This window comes from Oryx dammah, unplaced genomic scaffold, assembly GCF_014754425.2.
Source record: "Oryx dammah isolate SB20612 unplaced genomic scaffold, SCBI_Odam_1.1 HiC_scaffold_29, whole genome shotgun sequence".
Taxonomy (NCBI): Eukaryota; Metazoa; Chordata; class Mammalia; order Artiodactyla; family Bovidae; genus Oryx; species Oryx dammah.
The window spans coordinates 92,858,926-92,875,044 of NW_024070213.1; the positions used below are offsets into that span (position 1 = coordinate 92,858,926).

The window sequence follows — 16,119 nt, forward strand, 5'->3', positions numbered from 1 at the left end:
ATTTTAAACGCCATCACTATACCCAAAGTTATCTGGGTTTTCTCCTGTTATCTTTTAGGAGTTTTATAGTTTTGTGTTTCACATTTAGGTCTGTGATTTGAGTTAATTTTTGTTAAGGGTATAAGGTTTGTGTCCAAAATCATATTTTTGCGTGTGGATGTCCAGTTGTTCTAGCAGCATTTATTTAAGTGACTATCTGCTCCATTGTGTTGCTTTTGCTTATTTGTCAAAGATTAAGTTTATGGGTGTCTGTTTCTGGGCTGCCTATTCTGTTGCATTGATCTATTTGTCTATTATTTTACTAATACCACAGCATCTAGATTACTGTAGCTTTAGTCCTTCAACTTTGTTTTCAGACATTTCATTTTGCTTTGATAACTGTATGCATACTTGTGTAACTGCAGCAAAATATAGATCCTTTGTGTTACCCCTGAAAGTTCTCTTGTATCTGCCTTGCCATTGTCCTCTGCAGCCAACTTCTGATGCCGGATTAGTATTGTCTTTCTTGGATTCACATAAATAGAACCATATAGCACGCACTCTACTGTGCCTGGCTTCTTGTTAACTAAAATATCTGTGAGATTTATCCATGTTGTTAGGCATACTGGCAATTCGTTTTTATGACTGTGTTGTATTCTATTGTATGGGGCTTCCCAGCTGGCGCTAGTGGTAAAGAATCTGCCTGCCAATGCAGGAGACATGAGACGTGGGTTCAATCTCTGGGTAAGATCCCCAGGAGGAGAAAATGGCAACCCACTCCAGCATTCTTGCCCGGAGAGTCCCATGGGCAGAGGAGCCTGGTGGGCTACAGTCCGTAGGGTCTCAGAGTCAGACAAAGACACGACTGCAGCAACTTTGCATGCAAGCACATGCATTCTATTGTATATGATTTGCTTATCTATGCTCCTGTTGATGTACATTTGGGTTGTTTCTAGTTTTTAGTTACTATGAATTAGGTTGCTTTAAACTTTGTCTTTTTGTGAACATGTATTTTCATTTCTCTTTGATAACTATCTAAAACTGATACTGCTGGGTCATGAATAGGTTAGATGAATATTTAACTATAAACAAACTCCCAAGGAGTTTTTCAAAGTGTTTTTACTATTATGCACTCATACCAGCAATGTATGAATTCGAGCTGGTTCAAATTCTAATATTTGTGTTATTAGACTTTGAGTTTAGTGCATGTAATGGAATCTCATCACGGTTTTAATTTGCATTTCCCTAATGATGTGGATCACAATAAACTGTGGAAAATTCTGAAAGAGTTGGGAATACCAGACCACCTGACCTGCCTCTTGAGAAATCTGTATGCAGGCCAGGAAGCAACAGTTAGAACTGGACATGGAACAACAGACTGGTTCCAAATAGGAAAAGGAGTACAAAGGCTGTATATTGTCACCCTGCTTATTTAACTTTTATGCAGAGTATATCATGAGAAACGCTGGACTGGAAGAAACACAAGCTGGAATCAAGACTGCCAGGAGAAATATCAATAACCTCAGATATGCAGATGACACCACCTTTATGGAAGAAAGTGAAGAGGAACTAAAAAGCCTCTTGATGAAAGTGAAAGAGGAGAGTGAAAAAGTTGGCTTAAAGCTCAACATTCAGAAAACGAAGATCATGGCATCTGGTCCCATCATTTCATGGGAAATAGATGGGGAAACAGTGGAAAGTGTCAGACTTTATTTTTTGGGGCTCCAAAATCACTGCAGATGGTGATTGCAGCCATGAAATTAAAAAACGCTTACTCCTTGGAAGAAAAGTTATGACCAACTTAGATAGCATATTCAAAAGCAGAGACCTTACTTTGCCAACTAAAGTCCGTCTAGTCAAGGCTGTGGTTTTTCCAGTAGTCGTGTATGGATGTGAGAGTTGGACTGTGAAGAAGGCTGAGAACCAAAGAATTGATGCTTTTGAACTGTGGTGTTGGAGAAGACTCTTGAGAGTCCCTTGGACTGTAAGGAGATCCAACCAGTCGATCCTGAAGATCAACCCTGGAATTTCTTTGGAAGGAATGATGCTAACGCCGAAACTCCAGTACTTTGGCCACCTCATGCGAAGAGCTGACTCATTGGAGAAGACTTTAATGGTGAGAGGGATTGGGGGCAGGAGGAGAAGGGGACGATTGAGGATGAGATGGTTTGATGGCATCACTAACTCGATGGACGCGACTCTGAGTGAACTCCGGGAGTTGGTGATGGACAGGGAGGCCTGGCGTGCTGCGATTCATGGGGTTGCAGAGTCAGACATGACTGGGCGACTGAACTGAACTGAATGATGTACTGAACTCAAACTGTACTCTGCTTTTTAGAGGTAAAAAGAAACTTATGTGCTATGGACAGATTTTCATATTGAGATTTACATCATCATTTTTAGCAGCTCAGGGGTTTTTCACTGTATGTAGGTACCATCATATATTTAACTAGTGTCCTAGTCATGGTACTTACACTGTTTCTAGAAGCATACATTATAAAAAGGGAGTGAAGAACATCCTTGTAAATGTTTTATTTTCTTTAGCGTGTATGACTAGAAAATGAGATTGCTGGGGCAAAGGCTAATGCTTATGTTAAATTTTGATAAATATTGGTGTACCAATTTCAATTTCACACCAATAATGCATGACAGTAATTGCATCCCCATTCCACTGTGTACACTGACAAAAAGGATGTTTGCAGCTTGAACATCTTCTCATTTGTTAATTAGATGTTTGTTTTTCTTGGTTTAATAAAGTCCTATTGATATCCTTTGCCAATTTTATTGTGTTGTTTTAAAACTGATATTCTATGAGCTTTTTGTGTATTAGGAATCTTTTTCCTTTTTTCACATGATACACATTGATTTTCCATTGGTTATTATTTGTGTGTAGATTACAATCGTTATGTGGTTAATTTTTATCATTTTTTTCTTTTATGGTTTCTAGTTCTTGCTTCATACTTATAAAAGGCCTTTCTCAGGATTATTTTAGTTTCCTCAATTTTCTTGTAGTATTTTTATGGTTTCATTCTTTACATTTAAAGTCTTGATTCATCTGGTATTTAACAAATAAAATAGTTGAATAGCCTGTCCCCAATGTTTAGTCGTTCCTCAGATAATCTTTTTCCCACTGACCAATGATTTGTAACACACAGTTTATTGATTCCACTGAGACTTCTGGAGTCAGACTGACTGACTTCATCAGTCACCAGTAAAGGCTCTGGGTAATGTTGTAAAATCAAGATAATAATAATCGCATCTATCTTACAGAGAGTGAAATAAGACAATCTGAAAAGGGACTCCAGTAGTTGACATGTAATTGCTCAGAGAATGTGAACTTCTATTATTGACGTGTACACAGCAGTTCATTTACGGATTCTGTATTTTGTTCCCTGATATATCTTCCACATCTATGTGATCCATTAACATCCATTACCCATCTCTCAGTCCCATCTAATGACTCCTCTTTCCTCATTTTCACAAAAAAAGGTCCTAATTTCAGTTGCCTTTCTAATCATAATTAGAGCTCGAAAATGTTAACCTTGGGGAGGGGAGGGCATAAGCTGTGCTACACAGGGTGGTGACAATTAAAACCCAAGCTCGGCGGCATCGGAAGTGGGAAGGCAGGCTGCCCATTCCTACCTCCTGTTCGGAAAGGCTGAAGTCCTACCTTATTTCAGCCCTTGGCCTACAACTGACATTCTCAAAACCTAAAATTTGTCTTCCAACTCTAGTTTACCACCTAGAGACAAACCGTTCACAACGTTACCCCTGCTGCTACTGCTAAGTCACTTCAGTCGTGTCCGACTCTGTGCGACCCCATAGACGGCAGCCCACCAGGCTCCCCCATCCCCGGGATTCTCCAGGCAAGAACACTGGAGTGAGTTGCCATTTCCTTCTCCAATGCATGAAAGTGAAAAGTGAAAGTGAAGTCGCTCAGTCGTGTCCGACCCTTAGCGACCCCATGGACTGCAGCCCACCAGGCTCCTCCGTCCATGGGATTTTCCAGGCAAGAGTACTGGAGTGGGGTGCCACTGCCTTCTCCGAACGTTACCCCAGTGGGCCCTGAATTTGAGGTGGTGACACGTTTTGAGATCTGGAGCGGGCCGCGAGGGGGACCGGCGCCTGGGCCCCGGTTCTGACCTGGCCGTTTCCTCCGGGCAGGCCGCGCCGGCTCCGCACTCGTGGGCGGAGGCCCCACGGCCGACGTAAGGCAGCGACTTCGAGACTCTCTAAATCTGCACGGTCGGGCACGAGGGCAGGCGGCGGTGGCGCCAGGACCACCACCGGAGCCCTCAGACAGGAAAAAAGTGTGCGAAGAGCGGGGCCGAGCGCACAAGCGGGAAGCTGGAGGAAAGCCCCGGAGGCGCTGGTGGGGAGGAGGCGAGGGAGCGTGGCTTCTCGCGCAACTGCGCGCTTCACTCTGGCTCCCTGAAGCAAGTGCCGGCCCCGGACAGTGCGTTCCTTTCGCCTCTGGGGATCTTGGCGACCCCCAGAGGCCTCTCGGGGTGCTGCCCGGGCCTGGCGTTCCCGCGGTTGTCGGCCGCAGCTCCCGCCTCGGGCCGCTCGTCTCCTCCCTCTAACGGCCTCAGGCCGCGGCCGGCGTCCGCGGCGAGGGTGACGTCGGCGTGGGGGCGGGACTTCCTGCTTCGCGCGCCCTTGGGTCTCGGTACCGAGTCCGCTCCGTGGGGTTTGCGGGGCGGGGGGCCCGGGGTGCCTTTCCGGCCGGACTTCGGCGCCGACCCCGCACCCCTGAGAACGCCGGTCCGCCGAGGAGGAGCGGGGCTTTTTTCCATTGCCGCCCTCTCTGCCGTTGGAGCTCTCCCGGGACACCCCGCATTTCCCTAGGGTCGGGAGCCCGAGGGGCGCGCTCGGCTGTCCGGCTCCTGCTCTTCAGCCTGTGCCACGAGCGGCAGCCGAGAGCTCGTCAGAAGTGACGGGCTGGGCCGGCAACCCGCGTGCGGGACCGCCTCGCGTAGCCCCAATGCCCCGGCGGGAGGAGAGCCGTGTGGGTGTCCGCCTGGGGAGTGCGGCCAGAACACCGGTCACTGTTTTCTGTGCGCACGTTGCAAGGACCGTGTGTGAGTCTGGTAGGTAACGCTACCTTCTCCGTGGCTTGGAGTACTCATGGCTTTTTTCTTCACGACTTGCCCTTGAGTTCTTTTGTTATTTTTCTCGTGGAGCAGTTGGAGAGGGTGTTAGAAAAGTTAGCTGGGAGAATGTTCTGTAGCCGATGACTGCACGTGAACCTCTTTATGGGGCTTTTTGATGTACTCCGGCGTGGTGCTTGTGTAGCCCGTTTAAAAACTGACTAAACGTGTGATACATCTAGTTTCGCTTGCGAAAAAAAATTATGCTCCCGTTTTCGTTGACCCTGAAGACAATTCTAGCAGTGATGTTGGCTGTCATTACAGAGATAACGTTAGAATATGTGAGTGCTGGGCTTTAATGGACATTTTGATACGCCCTTAATGTCCAAATTTTGACCAAAATAAACGCGCACTTGGCTTTTAAAATGCCCCTTCCAAGTATTTTAAAAGCCTTTGGTCACAAAAGTTGTAATGATGAAACTGTCTCAGTAAAATGTTGAAGATGTCTAGGGAAACTTGTTCACAGTTCCTCATATATAATATATAGTTCATACTGTGTTCAGACTATGAGCATAAAATACTTGAGTAGATCTAAAACTGAATAGGTTGTTGAAGCATTGCTTCTGTTACCGAGCAACATCTCTTGTAAACAAGTCTAATACTCAACTAGAATATAATTAAATGTATGTATCCTACAATTATCTGGATTCAGAATTTTCTAAATTCAGGGGTTCAGTCTGTAGGTGGTTGCAGTTCATATTCACCTTTTGTATTGAGCTGCGATTTCAAACTCACTTTGTTTAGAATTATTAGATTGCTTTAAATTTCAGAGTTGGGTAGAACTCTCCAGAGAGTTAAAAATGAATTTGAGTTACATCCTTTGGTTTTTTCGGACATAGGAAGTCAGATGTTCCCCTCTGAGTATTTTCTAACCAGGTGAAGTGTGGTTATATTTAGAAATTTTATCAAGTAGTAGAGTAATACCAATTTAGGGTGACAGCATTGGGAGATTGAAACACTAACTGCCCACAGGTGGTTTTTAAACCTTGGTTTAGCCAATAATCTCACTCTTCTCCACTCATTGAACGCTTAATGATATAATTTGTTTGGCAAGTAAGGTGTACCTGGGGGATACTGTGGATTTGGTTCCAGACCGCTGCAGTAAAGCGAGTCACATAAATTTTTTGTTTTTATTTTTCAGTGCATATAAAAGTTGTGTTTACACTCTACTGTAGTCTATTAAGGGTGCAGTGTGCATTATGTCTAAAAATATACATACCAATTAAAAAAATACTTAATTGTTAAAAAGTGTTGACCATTGTCTGACAGTGCGGAGTTGTCACAAACCTACAATATGTCAAAAAAAATTGCACTGTTTGTGAGGTGCAATACCATGAAGTGCAATAAAATGAGTTATGCTGGTAGGTAGTTTTTAGACCACTTTTGGGGTGATATTGAATACAGTAACCCATTAAGTATGGAAAAAAGGTGAGAACACCCGAGACACTGTGAGAGTGAATGACTTCTTTGAAGTCGGACTATTAGTGATGGGAAACATCATGCCCTGACTATTTAAAAAATCTGTAGACTTTGTTTTAGTCCTTTCCCTCTTTCCTTTCCTGTATACTGATGTCGAAATAATGAAATTGTCAAGAATTGGGCAAGACGAGCAAAGGAGAAAAATCCAGCATGACTCATACATGTTGTGTGATAAAATCCTTAGTAATCAGAAGTCAGCATTTTGTCATGGGAAGTTATAATTTAAGAAGCCTAGAAGAATGAAATCTTAACAGATTAGTGAATGGTCAGAGTTCTTTGTATGTGTGGTGTTTTCTAGGTGCTGTCTCTTCCTAAAGTAAATGAGTTTTATTTTAACTTTGTCATACGTAATGTATTAGGCTCAGCAGGTAATTTTCTTAAGTTGTCTAATCTGTGTAAACATGTTCAGAAGTACTCTTTCCTGTTGACTGAAGTTCACATTCCTTATCTGAACTCTTCAGAATTTCATCACACTCTGCCTTTTCAAGCTTATGTTCTTTATAGAAAAGCTATCCTCTGACCAGACCATCCTCTAAACCTACTATGTGCTTTCTCCTTTCCTTACCAGCCTTCATGTCTTTGTCCCTACCTGACCTGATTTCTTTCCTTTCCTAAAATCTAAATAGTATGCTCTCTATAAAGTTTGACTCTGTAGGGAGGAAAAATTCTCTACCCTGTTAGGGTCTCTGGCTGGGCCTAATAATTAAATTGATATAGATTAACAGTAGAACAGTATACAGGTTTTTTAAAAAATGTTTTTTTCATGTACACGGAGAATGAAGACTGGGAGAAATGACCAGAGCAGGCAGCTTTTACAAATCTTCCTCGACTTAGAGTGGTGTTACCTCCCCTATTATAAGCTGATGCGCTTAGTATACCTAACCTACCCAATTACATCATACCTTAGTCTACCCTGCCTTAAACATGCTCAGAGGACTTATATCAGCCTACAAGTTTGGGCAAAATCATCTAACATGCAGCCTGTTTTATAATAAAGTGTTGATTATGTCATGTAACTTACTGAATACTGTACTGAAAGTGAAAGATAGAATGGTTATATGGGTTCAGAATGGTTGGAAGTATAGCAGTTCTTTACCTTCTTGATTGCTGGGAGCTGCAGCTGCAGCTGCCCAGAATCACGAGAGAGAGGGCTGTACAGCATATCACAGGCTGGCAAAAGATCAAAGCTAAAAATTTGAAGTGCGGTTTCTACTGAATGTGAATTGAAAGTGAAAGGTGAAAGTGTTAGTGGCTCAGGTGACCCCATGAACTGTAGCCCCCCCGGCTCCTTCATGGAATTCTCCAGGCAACAGTCCTGGAGCGGGTGGCCATTTATTTCTCCAGAGGATCTTCCTGACCCAGGGATTGAACTCAGGTCTGCATTGCAGCCGGACTCTTTACTGTCTGAACCAGTGAACTGCTTTTGCACTATTGTGAAGTCAAAAAGGTCCTAAGTTAGAGATGGTCTATATCTTTTAGACAAAGAAACTAATTTGTGAAAAATTGACAAAACAAAGAGTTTGGGGCTAGGAGGAACAAATTGGAGAAATGACCAGGAAGATAACGGTTAGTTTAACAAGTTGGTACAAATTTCTTGGCTTTGATTCATTCACTGTCCCTGGTGATAAGAATGTCTTCCTTCCTCCTGGTACAGGGAGGGCACCTTTCACATGGGAGTTTTATCTCCTGCCTTCTGGAGGAAAAAGGATGGTCTGAGTGTTCCTCTTTCATCTGCTGTTTCTCGGGTGCCTTTAACTCCATCAGTATACCCAAGGGGCAGATTTTGTGGAAACATGTACTGCACTCCACCTCTGAAGTCCTGCAGAATGTACTTATCAGTCCTGCTCACTTGAAACTTTATATTGTATTGTTATAACATTTCTGTGTATCTCTTACCTTCCTAACTATAGATGATAAGCTCTTTAGGGGCAGAACATCAGATCTCAGTAAACTGTATCCTTAGTCTTTTCCAAATAGGAGTCGCTGAATAAATGTTTATTAGAGATGAGGAATGTGTATTTGTACTCCTCCTGTAGTGTAGTGCAAGTAAACAAAAATCTTTTGAGTAACTGAGGGAGAAAGGGCAACTATCAGCCATAAGGAAGGGGATTTAAAAGAAGGGATTCAACTGGAATTGAGGTAAAGTTTCTGTTCCTAGAAAGTATGAATAGTTGAGAATTTCCCATGACAGTATTAGCTGTAAGGACTCCCTCAGGAATGCTGGCACTATTTCCCTAGTGGTCTTGGGAGTTTGGTCAGTTTCCTAGTTCTTCTTTAGTAGAATGTGGGTTTTAAAAAAATAATTCCCTCACTCCCTTTCCTTCATTTCCTCTTCCCTGCCCTCTTCCATTCCTCTCTTTCTGTTTCCTCATTTTGCCCCTTTCCATTTTACTTTTTACCTAGTAAAGACTTAATTTATGAAATTATGTTAGTAGTTTCATTTGGCCCTCATAAATTAACAGTTCTCTTAAGTTTTATATTTTTCTATCAGGACTGCCTCTCTGGGTCCTGGAAAGATCACAGACTCCATAGTCTAGCATCATTTTTTTTTTTTTTAAGTTTAACTGAGCTATAATCCAGAAAGAAATTAAAGCCATGAAGTGTCTAGTTATTTGTTTTCTGAATATTGTAACTTCAGATGACTTTTGGATTAAAATTCATGGAGTTAGGAGGAACCTAAACCTAGCTATTCTCTTTTGGAAAGCATTTATCACTTTCAAGATAGGTCTTCAAATAAATTCTAGGTATTTTAATAGTTTTGCTGTAAATCTTATGTCTGATACTTAATGACAAAGAGTCATTAAAGGCATTAAAAAGTTGAGTCTCAGAGTCCTTTTATAAATCTTGGTTTGATTCAGTTGCTTCTTAGTGAGCTGGCTGTCTTAGCTTCTGAGTTGTTGCCCAGTAACACGATTGCGGTCGAGCATAGCAACCACTGGCAACGTTAGCTTTGGGCTACAGGGATTTTCCCAGTGAAGTTGCAGTGCCTATCTCTAGTGTTCACGTTCAGTCTGTTTTTCTCAACTGAATCACATTAAGGGAGACAAACTGAAATTACATATGATATAATTACATATTTTTTTTAAGTGCTGACAAATCATAGCTTTCATGTTTTCCACATAGAGATGCAAGATAAATATATATTGAATTGCATGTGAAGAACATGTGAAAAGACTGGTTCAATTAAAGATTATTCTAGACAGAAAAAAAAACTGGTAAATAATAATTAATATCAGAGTTCTCTACAACTGATATAGCCAGCCAGAGCTGGAATGGATGAAGTTGAAATGGTTCTTCGTTAGATAACATTTTAATATTACTTTTAGAGGTTCATTGAGAGGGTAGATCAATAAGCATGAATTGATAGGCACCCTGACTTTGTGGGAAGAGAATTATGACTCAGGCAACCATAGCTTGACTAAGTCATTTAACCTTTCTTGGCCTATTTTCTCACTTGAAAAAATAAATTCCCAAAGAATTCTTTAAGAAATTATATCCTTCCAATTTAAAGCAAATCTTATTTCTTCTGTTCATTGGTTTAGTCAATATTTGAGTGCCCATTATGTGTCTTTCACTGTGCTAGATACCAGAGTACCAGATTGTGAATAAGACATAGTCTCAAGCAGCTTTGGTGGGAGAAATGGATAATTACTTGTAATATAAATACAGTAAATAAATAAGGATGTGTTCAAATGGCAACCCACTCCAGTATCTTTGCCTGGAAAATTCCATGGGTGAAGGAGCCTGTACAGTCCATGGGGTCACAAAGAATCGGAACAACTGAGCGACTTCTCTCACTGGGGGGATGTAGGGAGGACCACTGACCTAGACCTGCAGACGTGACACACTATGACTGAGGAATGCCTCATCTGAATTCTGTAAGAGTAATCTGAGAGTGGCCTGGAGGGAATTCATCAGACAAGGAAAACAGGAGTGTCTCAGAATTGAGAGAGAGAGTCAGAAGTTGTCAGCCATGGTAGTAGTTAAGAGCCTGGGTGTAGACAGGGGCTGGTGAACATCAGCATGTAATAAGAAGGTGGAGCAAAAGAATAGGGAGCAAAACCAGAGAAGGGTAGTTTTGGAATGCAAGGAGGGAATGTATATCACACTTTATTGTTTAAATGGAAGTTGCTAGTCAAGAAGCATAGTGTAGCTATGTAAATGTAAACTCATCAATGCAAAGATGATCTCTACAAAGATCTGAAGTGGCAAATGGGGATAAGTCTTTGGTTAGCATCATATCACAGATGAAGTATGGTACATGTTTTGGGGCCTGAATCCTGAGATTGAAAATTAAAATCTTGGCTCTACCAATTATACTACCTGCTTGGCATTTTGGAAAAGTTATTTTAGGGTCCTCAAAAGGTCTAAAAAGTTATTTTAGGCTCCTTAGTGTCTTCATGTGTAAAATGATAACTTTTTTTTTTTAGATCTGCAAAAGTCACATGGATTAAAAGATATATGTTGTAATGCCTGACTGAGTTACAGTGGGCACTTGTTAAATGTTAACTTTTATCCATTCCACTGTTACAGATTCTTCTAAACACTTTTCTTTTCTGCCTGTTCTCCCCACTCCTCCACCCTCATCATAATCTTTTATCCTTCAAGATCCATCAGAAGTCCTGCCTTTTCCTTGATACCTTCTTTACAGATGGTAATTCCAAATTTTCTATAATGAAATGAACATATTCTTGTATCCCTTAGAACTTTCTTATCCTTTTATTATTAACTTTGGGAGATTTTATTAACTCACATATAAGAACTCCGCAGATAGGTGATTCTAGGATTGTCAAGTCAGTGACATCATTAGAACCTGGATTCTTTCTTTTTTGCTTGGCTAATTGAACTTAGGCTTGATTACAGAAGTCCAGTCATCACGTTTTCTAAAGTTCAAAAGACATAACTTCTCTACCCAACTGTAAGCATACAATTCAGTGTTTTTTAGTACATTTGTATAGTTGTATAGCCATCATCACATTTTCATTAAACTCCCCCTATCTGTTTCTCTCAGGCTTGTTTGTAGTCAATCCACTGCCTAACCTACTTCCACAAACCAATTACCTGCTTTCTCTATACATTGGTCTTTTCTCCACATTTCATATAAATGGAATAAAAAATACATACATAAGTGTCTTTTATATCAGACTTGTTTCACTTAATATTTTTGAAGTTCATCTGTGTATCATGTATCAGTATTTTGTTCTTTTTTTATTGTTTTCATATAAATGTTCACATTCATTCATCAGTTGATGGATGTTTTGGATTGTTTTCATTTTTCAACTATTGTGAATAATGCTTCCATGAAGGTTTGCATAAATGTTTGGTTGAACACATGTTTTCATTTCTCTTGGGTAGAGTCCTTGGAGTGGAATTGCTGAGACATATGGTAAGCTTATAGGGTATATTTGGTTTTTGTCCCTAATTGCTGACACAGAGCTCCTAAAACCTTTGGGATTTCCTGAGTGATATTCTTTTGTTACTCTTTTTAAAATATATACATATATTGTTAAAGTATAGTTGACTTACAGTGTTGCAGGTAAACAGCAAGGTGATTCATTTACACACATATATTATTTTTGAAATTATTTTCCATTATAGGTTATTATAAGATATTGACTATAGTCCCCTGTGCTCTACAGTAAACCTTTGTTGCTTTGTTGTTCACTCGCTAAGTCATGTCCAACTCTTTCCAGTTCTATAAACTGTACCATGCCAGGCTTTCTTGTCCTTCACTTTCTCCCTGCATTTGCTCAAACTCATGTCCATTGAGTCAGTTATGCCATCCAACCATCTCATCCTCTGTCGCTCCCTTCTCCTTCTGTCCTCAATCTTTGCCAGCATCAGGATCTTTTCCAGGGAGTTGGCTCTTTGCATCAGGTGCCCAAAGGATTGGAGTTTCAGCTTCAGCATCAGTCCTTCCAATGAATATTCAGGGTTGATTTCCTTTAGGATGGACTGGGTTGATCTCCTTGCAGTCCAAGGAACTCTCAAGAGTCTTCTCTAACACCACAGTTTGAAAGCATTAGTTCTTTGGTGTTCAGCCTTTTTTATGGTCCCTATCCATACGTGACTACTGGAAAAACCATAGCTTTGATTATATGGACCTTTGTCAGTAAAGTGATGTCTCTGCTTTTTAATACACTGTCGAGGTTTGTCATAGCTTTTCTTCCAGGGAGCATGTGTCTTTTAACTTCTTGGCTGCATTCACCATCCACATTGATTTTGGAGCCCAAGAAAATAAACTCTGTCACTGTTTCTACTTTTCTGCCATCTGTTTGCCACAAAGTGATGGGACTGTGATCTTAGGTTTTTGCATGTGGAATTGTAAGCCAGCTTTTTCACTCTTTTACCTTCATCAAGAGTTCTTCTTCATTTTCTGCCATTAAGGGTGGTTTCATCTTCATATCTGAGGTTTTCGGTATTTCTCCTCGTAGTCTTGATTCCAGCTTGAGCTTCATCCAGGCCGGCATTTTGCATGATGTATTCTGCATATAAGCTAAATAAGCATGGTGACAGTATACAGCCTTGATGTACACCTTTCCCAGTTCGAACCAGTCCATTGTTCCATGTCTGGTACTATCAGTTGCTTCTTGATGTACATACAGGTTTCTCAGGAGGCAGGTAAGGTGGTCTAGTAATTCCATCTCTTGAAGGATTTTCCACAGTTTGTTGTGATCCACACAGTTTGTTGCTTGTTGCATATCAATTTTTTTTTGTTAGAAATGTAGTATTCTATTCGTACTGAATCAAACAAATGGAATCAAAATGTCATAAATTTTTTAGGCAAAAATTCAAAAGTTTTCTAAAATATATATGTTATACATGTTATTTATATTTATGTATATGAAAGCTTTTCTATTATACTTGATAAAGGCTTGAGAAAGAACATAAAAAAAGATGGAGAAATTGGAAAATAAACTAAATAAAATGGGAGCACTGAATATGAAATAGAAAAAGTGAAACAAACTAGATAAAAGTAAAAGATCATCATATAGTCTAGTTGTTTTTAAACATGGCTGCTCATTAGACACATATCTATCTGGAGCTTTGGTGAAAAAGCAATTCCTCAGCATTTGTATTTTTCAAAAAAATTCCAAAATAATTCTCATATGCATCTGGATTTTAGAAAATGATTACAGGTTTTTCTATTAAATGGTAATTTTGGTGATATAGAGTTCTATATTACTTTTCTGTTGACCAATCATCATACAATGGTATTGAGTAATAGTTAACATAGTCATAGTGGTGAAAGATGTTGATCAATTTTCACACTCAAGAGCCAGACAAAAAATAAAAGATAATTAAAATTGCAAACCATAATGGGAACATGATTAACCTAACAGTATAAAGTAATTACATACCATCTGGGGAGTCAGGCAGAGCGGTGTGGTGAGTAGAAGTGCATGCGGGCACCTCTTTTCATCTGCCCAGCCAGTCTGTGTCTTTTGGTTGGTGCCTTTAATCCATTTACATTTAAGGTGATTATCAATATATATGATCCTATTACTGTTTGCTTAATTGTTGTGGGTTTACTTTCTGTAGGTCTTTTCCTTGTCTTTTGTTTTCTGTTTAGAGATACTCCTTTAGCATTTGTTGTAAAGCGGGTTTGGTGGTGCTGAATTCTCTAAGCTTCTGCTTGTCTGGAAAACTTTTGATTTCTTCATCAAATGTGAATGAGAATCTTTCTGGGTAAAGTGTTTGTGGTTGTAGGTTCTTTCCTTTCATCACTTTAAATGTATCATGCTTTTCCCTTCTGGCTTGTAGAATTTCTGTTGAGAAATCAGCTGATAGCCTGATGGGTGTTCCCATTTATGTTATTTGTCGTTTTTCCATTGTTGCTTGCAATATTTTATCTTTGTCTTTAATTTTTGTCACTTTGATTATTATCTGTCTTGGTGTGTTCTTCCTTGCGTTTATCCTGCCTAGGACTCTGCTTCCTGGACTTAGTTGACTATTTCCTTTCCCATGTTAGGGAATTTTTCAGCTATTCACTCTTCAAATATTTTCTCAGGTTCTTTTTGTCTCTCTTCTCCTTCTGGGACCCCTATGGTGCATTTAATGTTGTCCCAGAGGTCTCTTAGACTGTCTTAATTTCTTTTCATTCTTTTTTCTATGTTCTGCAGAAGTGATTTCCACCATTTTGTCCTCTAGGTCATTTATCTGTTCTGCTCTTGATTCCTTCTAGAGTATTATTCATCTCTGTTTGTTCTTTAGTTCTTGCAGGGCTTTAGTAAACATTTCTAGCATCTTCTCCATTGTTTTCTCAAGATACTGGGTCATCCTCACTATCATTATTCTGAATTTTTTTCTGGAAGGTTGCCTGTCTCCACTTGAGTTAGTTGTTTTTCTGGGATTTTATATTGTCCCTTCACCTGGGACATAACTTTCTGCTTTTTATCCCAATTAACTTTCTATAATGTGGTTTTGTTTTAGACACTGTGGGATTGTGGTTCTTCTTCCTTCTTCTGTCTGCCCTCTGATGGAGGAGGCTAAGAGGCTTGTGTAAGCTTCCTGATGGGAGGGACTGGTGTTCGAAAAACTGGGTCTTGCTCTGGTGGACAGGGCCTTGCTCAGTAATCTATAATCCACATTATCTGCTGATGGGTGAAGTTGTGCTCCCTCCTTGGTAGCTGTTGGGCTTGAGGTGACCCAGCCCTGGGATCTGTGGGCTCTATGGTAGGGTTAATGGCAACTTCCAAAAGAGTTTATGCCAAGGGGGACCTTCCCAGACTGCTGCTACCAGTGCTGTGTCCCTGTAGTGAGCCCCTGCCAACCCACGCCTCCACAGGAGACCCTCCAACACTAGCAGCTAGATTTGGTTCAGTCTCCTGTGGGGTCATTCCTCTGGGTCTTGGTGTGTACCCTCCAAGGCTGGAGTCTCTGTTTCCCTCAGTTCTGTGGAACTCCTATAATCAAATCCCACTGCCTTTCAAGGTCAGATTCCCTGGGGATTCCCAGTCCTTTTATAAAATCCCCCAGGCTGGGAAGCCTGACATGGAGTTCAGAACCTTCACAACAATGGGAGAACTTCTTTGGTATTATTGTTGTCCAGTTTTGTGGGTCACCTATCCGGCGGGTATGGGATTTGATTTAATGGTGGTTGTGCCTCTCCTCCCGTCTCTCTTTGGCTTCTTTTTTTGTCTTTGGACACGGGATATCTGTTTTGGTTGGTTCCAGCATTGTCTGTCGATGGTGGTTCAACAGCTGGTTGTGATTTTGGTGCTCTTGCAGGAGGAGATGCCCACATGTCCTTCTGTTACGCCATGTTGAACTGGAGACCCATTTTTTTGTTATTCTTAATGAGCCCCTTTTGTCACACCTAAGTTTATGCTAATGTGGTTTAGAAGGGGTCCTTAGATCCTCAGAAGGGACAGGTCACCAGAAAGACCATGTGATGAGACCGTTGAAATTTTCAGCCTTACCCACTAACTTCTGGGAAGAAGGAAGGGAGACTAGACTTCTGTAAAAACTCTTGAGCAATGCAATTCTGGGAGTGTCTCAATTGATGAAC

The 16,119-nt window shown here is 40.7% G+C and overlaps 1 protein-coding gene across 2 annotated transcripts in view; it reads left to right on the plus strand.

Moving 5' to 3' along the window:
- The first annotated feature begins 4,502 nt into the window (after positions 1 to 4,502).
- Positions 4,503 to 16,119, plus strand: part of CEP83 (centrosomal protein 83) — a 134,871-nt gene continuing 123,254 nt past the window's right edge. For both annotated transcript variants that reach the window (XM_040234404.1, XM_040234405.1), the window contains exon 1: positions 4,503 to 5,069. The gene's annotated coding sequence lies outside the window, so the exon portion shown is untranslated. The remainder of the gene's footprint in view (positions 5,070 to 16,119) is intronic.